This window comes from Mytilus trossulus, chromosome 5, assembly GCF_036588685.1.
Source record: "Mytilus trossulus isolate FHL-02 chromosome 5, PNRI_Mtr1.1.1.hap1, whole genome shotgun sequence".
In the NCBI taxonomy this organism is placed as follows: domain Eukaryota; kingdom Metazoa; phylum Mollusca; class Bivalvia; order Mytilida; family Mytilidae; genus Mytilus; species Mytilus trossulus.
In genome coordinates, this window is record NC_086377.1 from 49,844,523 (window position 1) to 49,859,179 (window position 14,657).

Here is a 14,657-nt window from a genome sequence, read left to right on the forward strand (position 1 = left end):
CTATACTACCCAGCTGTTGCGTGGACATTTTTTGTCACATAGAACAGATACATAAATAACTTTACCACTCATCTGTTATATGGATATTTTTTTTCACATAGATCGAATACATAAATACCTTTACCACTGACTTGTTACATAGACATTTTTTGTCACATAGAACAGATACATGTATACCTATACCATCTATCTGTTACATGGACATTTTTTGTCACATAGAACAGATACATGTATACATATATACCACTCACCTGACTGTTACATGGACATTTTTGTCACATAGAATGGATACATACATTACAGTTATGTTGTTATTTTATTTTCAGAAAAGAATAAGATCTTCAGACTTAGTGAAGAGTGCAAGGTGTGTTGGGGAGTCAAAGTATGACTTTTCCAAAATAATTAAACTAAAAGGTGCCACTGGCAGGGATGTTTCGAAGAAAGGGAGACCTGAAGGCATTACATCCACAGCTTCACATGTACAAGAAACCTCTAGCACAAGCATGATTGTTGCTAATGAGGATGCAGTAGGTTCATATGTGGTATGAGTGCCAATGAGACAACTCTCCATCCAAGTCACAATGTATAAAAAGTTAATAGTTATATGTCAGAGTAAGGCCTTCAACACAGACCATTAGCTCACACCAAACAGTAAGCTATAAAGAGCCCAACAATAACATGACTTTGTGTAACACAATTCAAATTGTATTAGCTTAATCAGTCACCAAGTTTTTAAATTATATCCTTAGGCCAGGGTATTTTAATTTGTTGGTTCACAGATTTTTCACATGGAAAAGTCTGGTTGGTTGATCAGAAAAGTAAAAAAAAAAAATATTGTTCAAGACATAAATATGTAAAAAAACTAAATATATTTCACCTAACTAAAAATATGTTTGGTATATTACTTTGTCATCATTTTTTAAATTTTAGTTCCAAATGTTATTGCTGAGCTGTTTTAAACATAAAATGCATGCCATCATACAATTTCCAAAAATGGGGATTTGTGCACAGACAAAGACGAAATTAAATTGGTCATTTCACAAACAAAAAAGAAATCAGATCCACATTGCTTTTCTAAATTTCAGGAAACATGGTGAAAAATGTTCTTCAAGCACGAAAATAAAAATTGCAAACACATGGTATGAAAATAGCTTAAACTTCCGTGTCTAAAACGAAATAGACCCGCCAACTGGAAATCCAGGATATAGGATTTATCAGTTGTCATGCATTCCCATTTTTTTATTTCCAGGGATAATATATGTGCTAGGGTGGGCTGGAATAAAAAAGCATGAAATGTGAATTTTATTTTTATTCTTAGTTCAGAAAAATAAGTCTGGAGGATCCGTAAACCAACAAATTAAAAAACCATGGCCTTACTTGTTTAGACTGATCTTTTTTTAATTTTATAATGCGCATATCCTATATTGAACTCAACTTTGACTATTTTGGTTACTTTCTATTTGAGTTTTCAAGGTTTAACAGAATTTATTTACTAACTTCATCTCTTTATTACATGTGCATGCATTAATCCAGATCCCAGGATGTCTCAATTTTCATTCATAGTAAGACTTGCACTGTTATGTTTTTTTTAAATTTTTGCAATATCTTTTTTTCTTTTTCTTTTCAATCAATTTCTGATGGAAGTTTTTTTATATGAAAACGAACTGATAGAGGGTAATAGCAATAAGATATCACCATATAAATTTCAATGGAACAGAAAGTAGCACACAGCCAGCTCTGGGTGGCCCCAAAACACAGCAAGATTTATCAATATACAAATATTTAAAACTAAAAAATTAATGAAATAAGCACATACCAATTCATTATTTGTATATTTTCTAATATCTTTTTTATTCATTTTCAGTTACATTTTAAACTTGTTCATATATCTTTTAGGACCAAGAAGATATTGTAACTTTTGGTTCATTTGACCTATAGTGCCAACTGGATCCTGAAAATGTCTCTGTTCTTTCAGCAGATGATGTATATCTTAATTTGTTGAAGGAAAATTGTGGTATTTTTTGTTCTGACAATGGGTATAGAACATTTGTATTGAAAGAATTTGACAGTAAAAGATTACAACTAAAAGTAAGAGAAACTTCAGCAGCACCTTTTTAAAAAGTTATAACATCCATTAAAATAATATATGGGTATGTTCTCAGATAATTTAGCTGACCAGTCTCCCACTTTCCACTCATGTTCTAACTGTATTGTAAAATATATATTTAAGTAGGCATTGACTGCAATATTCTGAACCACATTCATGACATTTACATGTAGTCAAGACAACCATAACTTTATTGTGTAATTCAAAAAAGAAACGTTCCAGAACTGTGATGCAGTTGGTATAATTGACACAACTTTTATGAAGTATTAACTATGATGAAAATTGTGCAAATCTGTTCTGTTATAAACATTTAATATTCTTCTATTTAGATACATGTACATACAATGTAAATGCATTTATTACACTTGGTCAATTTCTATCTGAGACAGCTCTCATGAAGTTTTGTAAAATTTCAGAGGGCATATTTTCATTATGTATACTTTCATATATATATTTTTTATTCAGGCTACACAGTTTTTATTTGTTTCAAGAAGAGCTATGTCATTTGAGGGCGATTTCCATTGGATTTACACATGTTCATGTGATGTAGCTGGAACTGAACTAATTGAGTGCTGTGGTCAGCAGATGGAGGTTACCTTTGCAGGTTTGCAAAATTTTAGGCTAAAGAAAAAATTTACAGTATGATCTGTTGAATGACAAAATTTATAGATTCTCTAATCTTTGGCCTAATATTTCATGTAAAATCATTGGAACATTATTAAGTAGTTATCTGCTTAAAGGGGTGGAAGGACTTCCATGTATTTCTGGACTTTGGGATTGGACCTTCATAATACCCCCAAAAAAACAGTTTTGGGGGGTATATAGGAATCACCCGTCCATCCATCCTCCAGTCTGTCTGTCCATATGTCTCGTAAGCGCAACTACACCTTAACGGATTGAATAATATTGATCAAATTTCACACAGTTGTAGTACACATCCTGAGGATATGCATGAAGAAAAACATTTTTGGTAGGAATTAATTCAAGGGAGATAATTGAATTTACTTAGTAAAATATAGCAATAAATGGCAACAAGTCTTGTAACCACAACTTGTAACCTTAACAGATAAATCAATATTGATGAAACATACACATTTGTCGTACATAACCTGTAGATGTGCATGAAGGAGGATATTTCTGGTTATTTTTTTTTCAAGGGAGATAATTGAAATTACTTAGTATAAATATCACTAACGCTAATTATTTTTTATTTTAAATGTTCATTCATTTAAATATAGCAATATGTAAATGTATGTGTATTCCTTGTATGTTAAGTCATTAATAGTAGTTACACATTCATTCTGTATCAGAAACCTTTGATGTGTTTAATATTTAATCACAATCCAATTTCAGAGCTGTATTAAGCTTGAATGTAGTGTAGTAAATATGCCATAATGGGATGGGTGTTGGGGAGGAGGATTTCCTTATTGAGTTGACTCACATTTTGTGAAATACTATCATAATGCATAACACTATCCACACTCATCTGTGTCCACTCTTGTTTTCAAAGGAATTCTTATTGACCCGCATCTGGATTCCTGAATCAATAATAATTTTTTCGGGATGCAAGAAAGAATTATTTTTTTTCTTTCAGGATTTTTGGATTTAACAATTATCTGCATAGTAAATTAACTTTAAGATATATACATATACATAAACAAGAAGATTTGGTATGAATACCAATGAGACAGCTCTCCATCCATGTCATAATTTTTTTAATCAAGGTCCATATAATTTTTATCAGTGTAATCAAATACAAAGTTCTTATTTTTGCAATTTTTTCACACAGCTAAAATCATGGCAATCTGTGTCCAGAGATCCATTCCATGGCAGCCATGTTTTTTGACGAAATGTAAAATAAAACACAAACTTTATTCTAGATACCCTAAGGATCATTCAGTTTGGTTGTTATTCGTTCAGTAGTTTCAGAGGAGAAGATCTTTGAAATAATTTACAACGACGACGACGGATCACGAAGACGATGGACGCCAAGTGATAGCAAAAGCTCACATTTCCTTTTAGGAAAGGTGAGCTAAAAATGAATCCTAAAAACATATTTCAAAGAATCTAAAGTAAGATCATATCCTATTTAAAGAAGACAGTTTTTTACATTAGTTTTTAAATCACAAACAAAATCTACACAACCATTTTGTTGATTGAAACTCTGACAGTGTGCCTGATCTTCTCATGCATTGAAAGTGACACCAATATGTGGCACATTTTTCACACCCTACCTGAAAGTATAACATAAAAATTCAAGCATCTACAAAAATTAAATGTGCAAAAAGTAAAATATATTTAAGCATTCTAAACATATAATGTGCATACATTTAAATATATTCAAACATCCTAAACATTTAATGTGCATATGCATGCAGTTAAATATATTTAAGCATCCTTAACATTTAATGTGAAACAAGTTAATATTTAAGAATCCTAGACATTTTGAACTGTTTCTCTTTTCCTAAACGATAGAGTCTGTCTTTTATCAAAGAATAGATTTAAAAATCATAAAAGATTGTAATAGACAGTTATTATAGATGGTAAGATAAAGATAAATAATAGTTTATTAAAGTGTCAAATATAGATTTATAATATAACAGAAACATATTTACATAACAAAGCAAATAACAATAGCCTATACCCAGCCTTAATAGACTTACGAGACACTATATCATACACATTATATTACCCAATCAATGCCGTTCCCTTTTTTTCCCCCGAGGCTCCTCCCTCATACAAATCCGGCAATATTTCAACCTGTAACATAAAATAATATAAAAATATTTTTTTTTTAAAATTGCATGCAATCAAAACTATATTGTAAAAATATAGGACTTTCAAAAATTAAAAAAAAACAAGCAGAATTTGTCCATAGTACATGGATGCCCCACTCACACTATCATTTTCTATGTTCAGTGGACCATGAAATTGGGGTCTGTTTGTACAGAAATAAAAAAAAAATCAACATTCAACATTTCTGATCCTCAACTTGTAAGTTAAATAACTGACTATTGGTTGAAAGAAGTACTTAAAAAAAGTATTTTAAAAACTATCCATTCGAAATTGAACTATAAAATAAAAATACAAACCATTATACAGAATACTCTACAAGAATTGCTATCTTGTTGTTTGAAATGGGGCACAGTTGTCACATTCCACATTTGAGCTGTTGATTGGTGAGCAGATTTCAATTTCAAGTGGTTTCTGTAAAAATAAATATATATATTTTTTAATGGCTGCATATATTTGTGCAACATCATAAACATACATATATACTATTTTAACCCTTTGCCAGTACTTAGGACACCTGTGTCCATTGCGACAGAATGCGATAAGGACATATACGTCATCATCGGTTGAATATATATGTCCTTCAAATGAGTCATTTCCCGATGTTTTGCACAATTCTTTTATGACATTGAAAAGAAACATAGCATATGACATCTTGTAAATTTATAAAAACATTAATGTGTAAATATGTACAAATGAACATACACAAATATATGTGAAAAGAGTATGACGAGAAAGATTTTGGATTATTTATCTGAATATATTTGTGTATGTTCATTTTCTCTGTTATTTTTAATGTTAGCAAAGTGTTCTTTGTTCTGTCATTCAAAGTCCTTTCAGTTTCTCCTATATACACATACCGCTCACATTTTTTATAGTGTAATCGATAGACAAGGTTCAAAAGTTGGATCCATCCATGGATATATTTTTAAAGCTAAATGTCTTATCTCCAATTATTATCGCTTTCATTTTCTTGGATATTGCATACCTCACATATATCCTACCTGTGAACTGAAGAAGGCCAATGGCGGAAACATTTTAAAAATCTTCTTTTTTAACAACAATAATATTTTGCTCCCAATTGGCATGTCTACAGAAGAATTTTGCTTTTACCATATTATCACCAACTTACATCCATCCTGCAAACAAGTCTTTCATGGTTAAGTTGCTTTCACCAAGAGGGTCCATTATAATAAACTCCTTGGTTATCATTTTAATTATCTGAAAGCAAAATTAAAATAAAATGAATTAATCACAGCAATAATGTTTATCATGATATAAAAATTTAGCTATCATATACTTTGTGAATATAACTATGATAATCTTTAAAGTAGGAATTTCAATAAAATTTCATATTTTCTGTAAAAGTTCATTAAATGTACTGTTTTGCTTTAATGTCTAACATTTTTTCAGTGAAAAAAATCATTGTATATCGGATTTTCCCATGCTGATATCACCCTGCTCAGCTCATACGGAAATTATGTATCATGTCTGTAACATCTCAGACAGAGTTATAAGCGACGTCACAATGTTTTAGCTAGCGTTATTAAGGACGCCACACTGTTCAGCCGGATTTATTACTTTTTCGTGGATGGCTACAAAATCTTCAGTAAGATTTGACCCAAAAATCTCCTTAAATCAAATCCTATAGCTCTTCATCTTTTATATAAGCTTTGGATTTCAAATATTTTGGCCGGGAGCATCACTGAAGAGACATGTATTGTCGAAATGCGCATCTGGTGTAAGAAAATTGGTACCGTTAATTTTATTACTACCACTGGGTCGATGCCTCTGCTGGTGGACTATTAGTCCCCGAGGGTATCACCAGCCCAGTAGCCAGTACTTCGGTACTGGCATGAACATACGGATTTTTTGTGTTATTAAAATTTGCTGCTATAAAATACTAGAAATTATTATAAATTAAGGAATGTATCTCCCTCATGCAAAGCTCTGATTCCTTTTATGGATTTGGCTATACTTTTTGGACCTTTTGGATTATAGCTCTTCATCTTTTATATAAGCTTTGGATTTCAAATATTTTGGCTGCGAGCATCACTGAAGAGACATGTATTGTCGAAATGCGCATCTGGTGCAAGAAAATTGGTACCGTTAATTTTATATAGACCTATGATGAACCAATGTTAACAAAATTTGTACGCATGAAAGCAACAACCATGCAATTATCCATACAGTTAATGTTAACAAGGGGCGTTGCTCATAAAAAAATATAAAAAAATGACACTGATTTACAAACTTGACAAAGACTCAATTTCCATATATATTTAAAATAATTCCTTTTCACTGAAAAGAATAATTGTGAAGTAAGGTGTTAAAAAAAATATTGGTTTTTATCAGCATGTCCCTTTGAGATCACTATTAATTAATTCTTTATTGAAAAGCACTTTACGCCCATATGGACCAATGGCTTAAAACATTATACATAATATACAGTTTACACAAAACAATGAAAATAAACAATGGAGACACTTTGAACTATAATTTGTCTTTTTATTTTAAATCAATATATAAGAGATTCAAATTATATCAAGGACTCCCTGCCCTCAGTCTTAGTGACTTTTTTAAAAAGGAGCCTAATTTGCAAGTGTCCTGTTTTGTTTCAGGATTGAGGATATGTTTTAATTTATCTATATCATTTAAGTTATTATATTTATTTTCATTTAAAAATTATTTTCTTAATTGTTCATTTATTTTACATTTAAAAAAGAAATGAAACTCATCATCTAGTACATCACAATGTGTACATAGTCTTAAATCTCTGGGAATATTCCTGTATCTTCCAGTTTCTATTAATAAGCAGTGGTCACTTATTCGAAATTTAGAAATTAGTTGTCTATATTCAAAGTTTTGAGAAAGTAGGTATGGTTCAAAGTTATAGCTTTTCTTTAATTTTTTAAAAAGTTGGAGTTTGCTATTCTCTTGTAAATTTAATATTTTTTCATAGGAGTTTTCTAGATTTTGTTTGTATATTAGCCTATTATTTTTATCTTTATTTTGGTTAACAATTTCTAAATCATTTTGACTTCTGACATGATTTACATAGGAGTACCAAGAATAAATACCTGCATTATGTAAAGTTTTTGCCAAATTTAGTGTCTCTTTTAGTAAGGGACTAGTTTCTCCCCTTAATAGTCTATCATGAAAAAGAAGAGTTTGTCTTTTTATAAAGCAATCAATAGGGTAGCTGCCTAATTCAGATCGAGCAGCTATATTGCAAGAGCATTTTTTTACTCCTAAAGTTAACTTATTAAATTTATTGAGTACGTTATCAGGTGGACTTTTGTCAATGAAATTAAGAGTATCTACTTTTTTGTTATTTTTATCTCCTTTAATTGAAGCTTTATAAAAGGATGAGTATGCATCCATATACCATATTTCACTGTTATAAGTTAATATTGGTCTGACGAGTGAGTTAAATAAATGGTTTGACAAATTTACAGGAGTCTGATGAATCGAATTACAATATGTTTTTATAGAATACATTACTTTCATAGATTTTTTGGCTAATTCTTGTGCTGAATGATTAAGATTTCCATTCTGACTAATGATATTACCAAGAAAGTTAAACTTTTCCATTTGCTCTAATTTATCACCATTATAATTAAAAGAATGGTTAAGATTTTTCCTATTGTTACTTGTGCTTAAAATCATAGTTTTAGGTTTTTTACAATTTACAGTTAACTGCCATTTATCACAGTATTGAGACAAATGGTTTAAACTTGACTGAAGACCCTCTTTAGTTTCAGACATTATCAAAATATCATCAGCAAATAGGAGGCTTCCAATATTTGTCTGTTCTATTTTCAAGGGATCACAGTCATCCTGTTTAAAAATTTGAGGTAGATCATTTATGAAAATATTGAATAGGGTGGGACTTAAAGAATCCCCTTGTCTTACCCCTCTAGTTACTTCAAACCAGTTAGTGATTTTATTATTAATCTTTATTGAAGATTTAGTGGTTGAATACATATTTTTTATTACTTGATACATTTAACTGCCGATACCCTGGGACAAAATTTTATATAATAAAGCTGTTCTCCAAATGGAGTCAAATGCTTTACGTAAGTCAACAAAACAAATATATAATGGTTTCTTTTTTAAATTTAAATATTTATTAATCAAAGTTTTAAATACAAATAGACTATCTGTAGTTCTTAATTTAGGAAGAAATCCAAATTGTTCCTGGCTAAATTTGTTTTCCATATATTTAATTATTCTGTTATGTAAAATTGAGCTAAATATTTTGGCAATACCATTTATAAGAGATATTCCTCTGTAGTTATTTGGGTCTTTGGAATCTCCCGACTTAAATATTGGCACTAATAGAGAATATTGCCATGTTTCAGGGGAATATCCTTAATCAAGAACAAGGTTATATAATTTTGTGTAGCATTTAATAGTTACTGGACTACAATATTTAATCACCTCATTTACAATGGAGTCTGGTCCAGGGGATTTTTTCATTTTAAGGGATTTTATAACTTTATTTACTTCTGATATAGTTATTGGGCTATCAGTTATTTCATTAAATCTATTTTCACTCTCTTTGTTTTTCAAAAAAAGGTTTATCTCATCTTCTGCTTTGTCACAAGGTTTGTTCCAAAGACCTTGTTTTTGAAAATGGTTTGTTAGGTTATCTGATTTCATATTAATTTCTGTGGTATTCATATTATTTCTTAGAGATTTAAGTAGTTTCCAAAATTGTTGAGGGTCTTTAGTTGGAAGATTTTATAGTTTTTCAATCATTTGTTGTTGATATTGGATTTTTGTCTTTTTACTTGCTTTTTTTAAATATTTTGCAGTTTCAAAAAATTGCTGTTTTAAATTTCTATCTAATGGTTTATGTTTTAGTTTTTTACCTAAATTATTGATTTTACTTTTTAAATCTTTTAATTCATTGTCTGACCAAGGGTTCTTTTTTATTTTACTTTGCTTTTGCTTTATTGGAACTTTTATTATACATGTTTTAGAGGCTACATTATCTAGAATTTCTGTTAATGATTTTGAAGCTTCATTTATGCCTTTTTCATTTTTTACAAAGTGGGTGATTTCAAAATTTAAAATCTTATTTTTCACTTCGTCAGAGTTTAATGCTTCATACATCTTACCATGTGACACATCAGTCCATCTGTATGTTGTGAATTTTTTCATATTATAATTATTAAAGTCCTTTTTATTTATATATTGTTTTATATCACATTTTAGTTTAAATGTCACATGAATTGTTAGGATTTCATAGATATAATAACCCGTTTCCCTCCCCTCCCTAAATGATTTTACAAAAAGTTTTAATATTAAAGGAAAGTGTATCCCCGAATGAACCTCGTAAAATGTATTACCAGCGGTATCCCCAAGGGTGACTGGGGTATAGAAATATGGTCACTTGGTCTTCTCCCGACTGGCAGTAAAACGCTAGCCGAAGTGGGGCGTCCGTTTGGCTGTGCGGGATGTATCAAGTTCGCAGTCACGTCCGGTCAGAAGGGGGACGTTAAATCCGATGCCTCGTTTAAAGAGAGTGCCACACTCTTTGCACGTTAAGAACCCTTGCAACACCTCTCTGAGGGGTCCGTAGGTGACCTGTTGCAAGGCAAAATTTCTATCCCTATCCTATATACCCTCTTTTTCCGGTGGCAGTCCAAATTTCTTCGACCATCATCCCAAGTGGCCTCTATTGTATCAACCTACCTATTGTATTTATTGTGAACTTGTTCTCGTCCTGAATATGCATGAAATATTTGCCACTGGACGTTAAGCAACCAACAATCCATCAATCAATATTACCAGCGCGCAGGTAGGTTAATGCTGTTGTGTGGTAATTAGTCAAATTTTGAGTAAAAAAAACGACGGAAATTGAATTTTGCCTTTTCTAGTAATGGATAGAAATGGAATGAAAAAATTAGAACAGTCTTGCGATACACCATTGGAACTTTAATTTGCGGCTGTACTTTTGCGTGTTTATCGCGTAACTATGGTAACGGGGCATATGCAAACACATACTTGGGCCCACATCTTAAACAGCCTGGCGCACCCCGAAGACCTACACGAAACTCATAAAATAAAGTTGGGTTTTGTTCATTAAAGTCTCATCTTTCATATGCTTGCTGTTTCTTCGTTAAATTCGAACGGGTACGTTTATTATATACAAAAACAAACTGAAGTTGTACCAAAAAAGCAGTAAACATTGAAGTCGTTGAATATTTGCAATGCTTATCGCAAAGTTTTAAAATTAGAAACAGCAATATTATTGATTATCATCATCATTAGAAGGGGTGTGCAAAATTTTTAAAAGGTAATCGAACATTAACGGGGTGCGCCAATGCGTTTTTATACACGAATCACACAAAAATCCATGTTTGTACACAAATAAAACATTCAATTGATCAAGACTATTTGGATTATTTCCCCTGATGAAGTAAATACGCCACGTTTTTCAATACAACGATTTTCTTTTATAAATGCTGATTTGTCATTAATTTTCTTGCAGATTGATGTTTATGACAAATGGTATCGGGCATTCTGGATACCTTGCTATCCTGCATCCATGAAGACTCAAAATATTGACATGTTAATCGGGTATCTTGATTTGAGAAAAAGGGGGGGGGGGGTTTAGGTCTTTATAATTATTAAGAAAAACAACATAAAAGTTCATGTACGAGGGTTCGATTCCCTCCCTAAGCTATATTAATGTTTTGATATGCTGGTGCAAAGTTGGCAGATTGCTTAGTGGCCACACATGAACTTTTATGATGTAATATTTAAAAATTATTTAAACTTTTATGATATAATATTATTTAGAAAGATTTCTGATATTTACAAGCTCTTTAGCTCAAAAAATATTCAAACACATCAAGATATTCATTATTTATACACGTCTTTATAGAATTCTCCACCAAATCCACATGCAATGTCCATTGTGTTCTTTCATTCTATATACCCACCTTTTTAAATATGTTCTTTTTGTCCTACCTGTTGCTGTGTAAACCAAAACACCCTGCATGGTCCACTTGTAAATTCTCTCCATATACTGTAAATTCAGAAATTATTGCGAGGTTTTTATTATTGCGAATAATGCGACTGAGTTGTAAAGGCAATAATTAAAACTTGCATTCTGTATTATTTCAACTGAATTAAGCAAGACTTTTCTCAAAATCGTAAAAATTAAAATCGCATTCAAGTGTAAAATGACAAAATCGCAATAATAAATGCACGCAATAATTTCTGAATTTACAGTAAGTTAGTGATTCACTTGTACTTTGCAATAGCAGATATTTGACATTTAGTATTGGAATCATATACCCTTCTGACAGTTTTTTTTAATTTTCACTTCCAACACATCATGAATACACTCCTTGATAATTAAACCAAATATTTTATGACATCTCACTAGGAGTTTTCATAATCTCAGTTACTCATTTGAGTAAATACTTCTACATAATAGAATCCTACTTCTACTATTCCATTTTCTGTTGTCAACATGCCAATACACAATAATAAAAGAAGATGTGTACCCAAGAAAATCCAATATCTTTTGAAGCTTTCTTTCCAAAAAAGTGTGACCAAGATTCCAACACTACCATATTTTTATCATGTCTTTGGTACTTTTTGTTTCAAATGATGTTTGCCAACTTCTAAGTTTTACTATCAAATGTCTTGTATGGAAAATTTAACAAAACATTTTTATTTATCATTTGCACAAGAAGAATGAAACTGCATGATTTTGAAATAAATACACAGACAAAGACTACCAATCTATCAATATAGACCCTTATACAATGTATAGTGTTCATGTTAAGTTCTGTTTAAGAGTTGTGTCAGTTCATGTTGCACTTCTTTTATGCTGCTCTTTTTTTAAAGTTTTATCCTGCTCTTTTTTAAAGTTTTTTTTTAATAATTTTATTTTTTAATTTTGACCATCATTTTTGTTTCACAATTGTAATATAAGAGTCCTGAATGGTTCAAATTGTTTTTTTCCTCCTCCAAAATATGCTGTCAAATTGATGTTTCCTAGCCTCTAAATTCTTGTTTAACGAAATAAAATACATGAAGAATGCCATTGATCAGTTTTATTTTTATTTCTGTGAAAATGCACAACATTCTTTTTTTAAGATTCAATACATATATAAATATAATCTATAAACAAAAAAATAGCTGAAATCATCATGGAGGACACAACATATTTTAAAATTTGACACAATGTTTCAACAATCTTTTGACAAATAACCTGCAAACATGAATATGTGTAACTATGCAAAGGTGATCTTGGCTAGATCAACCAAAGACCCAGATAATCTGAAATGGTGGAACAATAAGCAAGTTGAAAATTCAAGAGAAAACTCAATTTATACAACCGTGCCTAACCACAGTCAAAACATAAATGTATTTCAAAGATATAACAATTATCATGTTATAATGAATAAATACCCCAAAATGTATATACCATTAGCCGTGTTCAAATCTAGAGTCCCTCGGGTGCAAATTTATCTTACAAAGACAAAATATTGGAAAAATTGTAACAAATCAGGCGAAAAAACTCTCTTCATAGAAAAATTTAACCTGAAAAACTGGTGTTAACTCAGTGAAATTGAAAGAAAATGTCATCAGCAACAAGATTGCAATATTTGTAAATCCGATGCCTTCCACACGTCTCTGCATGCTGCCAGTGCACCACAAACAACAAATGATATCGACCAATTATGCACTCAACTTACAACAACAGTTTGCAACACTTCAAAAACTAACAATGATGGCAAAATGATTAAAGTAGTGAAAACAATTGTCCCGTACATAGAAAAGAAAACTGGAAGTAATTTTACAGACGTAATTTGCAAAAATTATAAACTAACACCAAAGTTGACTTCAGGAGAAAAAGAAAAAGAAATAAAATCTGTACTATCAAAACAAAAAAAAAAAGATGTCCAACCTACTAAATGCAGATAATAAAGTTAGAAACTTTCTAGCATCAACAAAATCATATAGTGAATATGAAAGAGAAAGATTGGGAACATTTTTTATTAGTAAGTCCAAAGCAAAACAAAACCTTGCTAAAAGATTCAGAGAAGAGGCCAAAAAAATAAAAAAACAGAGAAAAAGTATAGGAAACATAAACAATTATGAATTCGACAAGAATAAGTTCATTAATGAAATCAAATCACTTCCTGCAAAATCAAACGTAAACTGGACCCAATTATCAAGAAAATATCAGGTCAAAAACGCTTATCATAAATTTCCACTCAATGGAGGTCAGGTTTTATACAAATTTGCAAAATCTGAAGGAGTTGAAGTTAACAAATTTAATGAAACTAAAAGAATAAGCGGCAGGGATTACTTCAGGCGAGTTCGTAGGGCTAAACACATATTATGTAAACGTCTCTCAACACCAACACCAAGACCAGCCAAACAACTTAAAAAAGAAGTTAGGGAACTATTACAGACTGGCGACTTGGATATAGGTGTTGCAGTTGCTCCTAAAGTCTTTAAATCAAATAACATAACAACCACTGGTGAATTGGTAGAAAAGATTGTGACAGTTTATGGCAGAAAATTTCCCCTTCACCAGTTATGTCAGAAGCTGACAAATGAACAGTCTGAAATGGGTTTTTTCAGGGCGTCTGCCAACACCATCCATCGTCATTTGAAATTGTGGCATGACCATTCTGGCATCTTGAGTAGGCCATACTTTTTGATAATGGTTTCCTGTTTGTTCGATGAAAATATCTATCTTACAAATGAGGAATACACT

The 14,657-nt window shown here is 31.0% G+C and overlaps 1 long non-coding RNA gene across 1 annotated transcript; it reads left to right on the plus strand.

The window, feature by feature from the left end:
- The first annotated feature begins 326 nt into the window (after positions 1 to 326).
- Positions 327 to 2,986, plus strand: LOC134719706 (uncharacterized). Its single transcript, XR_010107674.1, has 3 exons — positions 327 to 527; positions 1,897 to 2,088; positions 2,573 to 2,986. It is a non-coding gene; the product is annotated as an uncharacterized LOC134719706 (long non-coding RNA).
- The last annotated feature ends 11,671 nt before the right edge of the window (positions 2,987 to 14,657 follow it).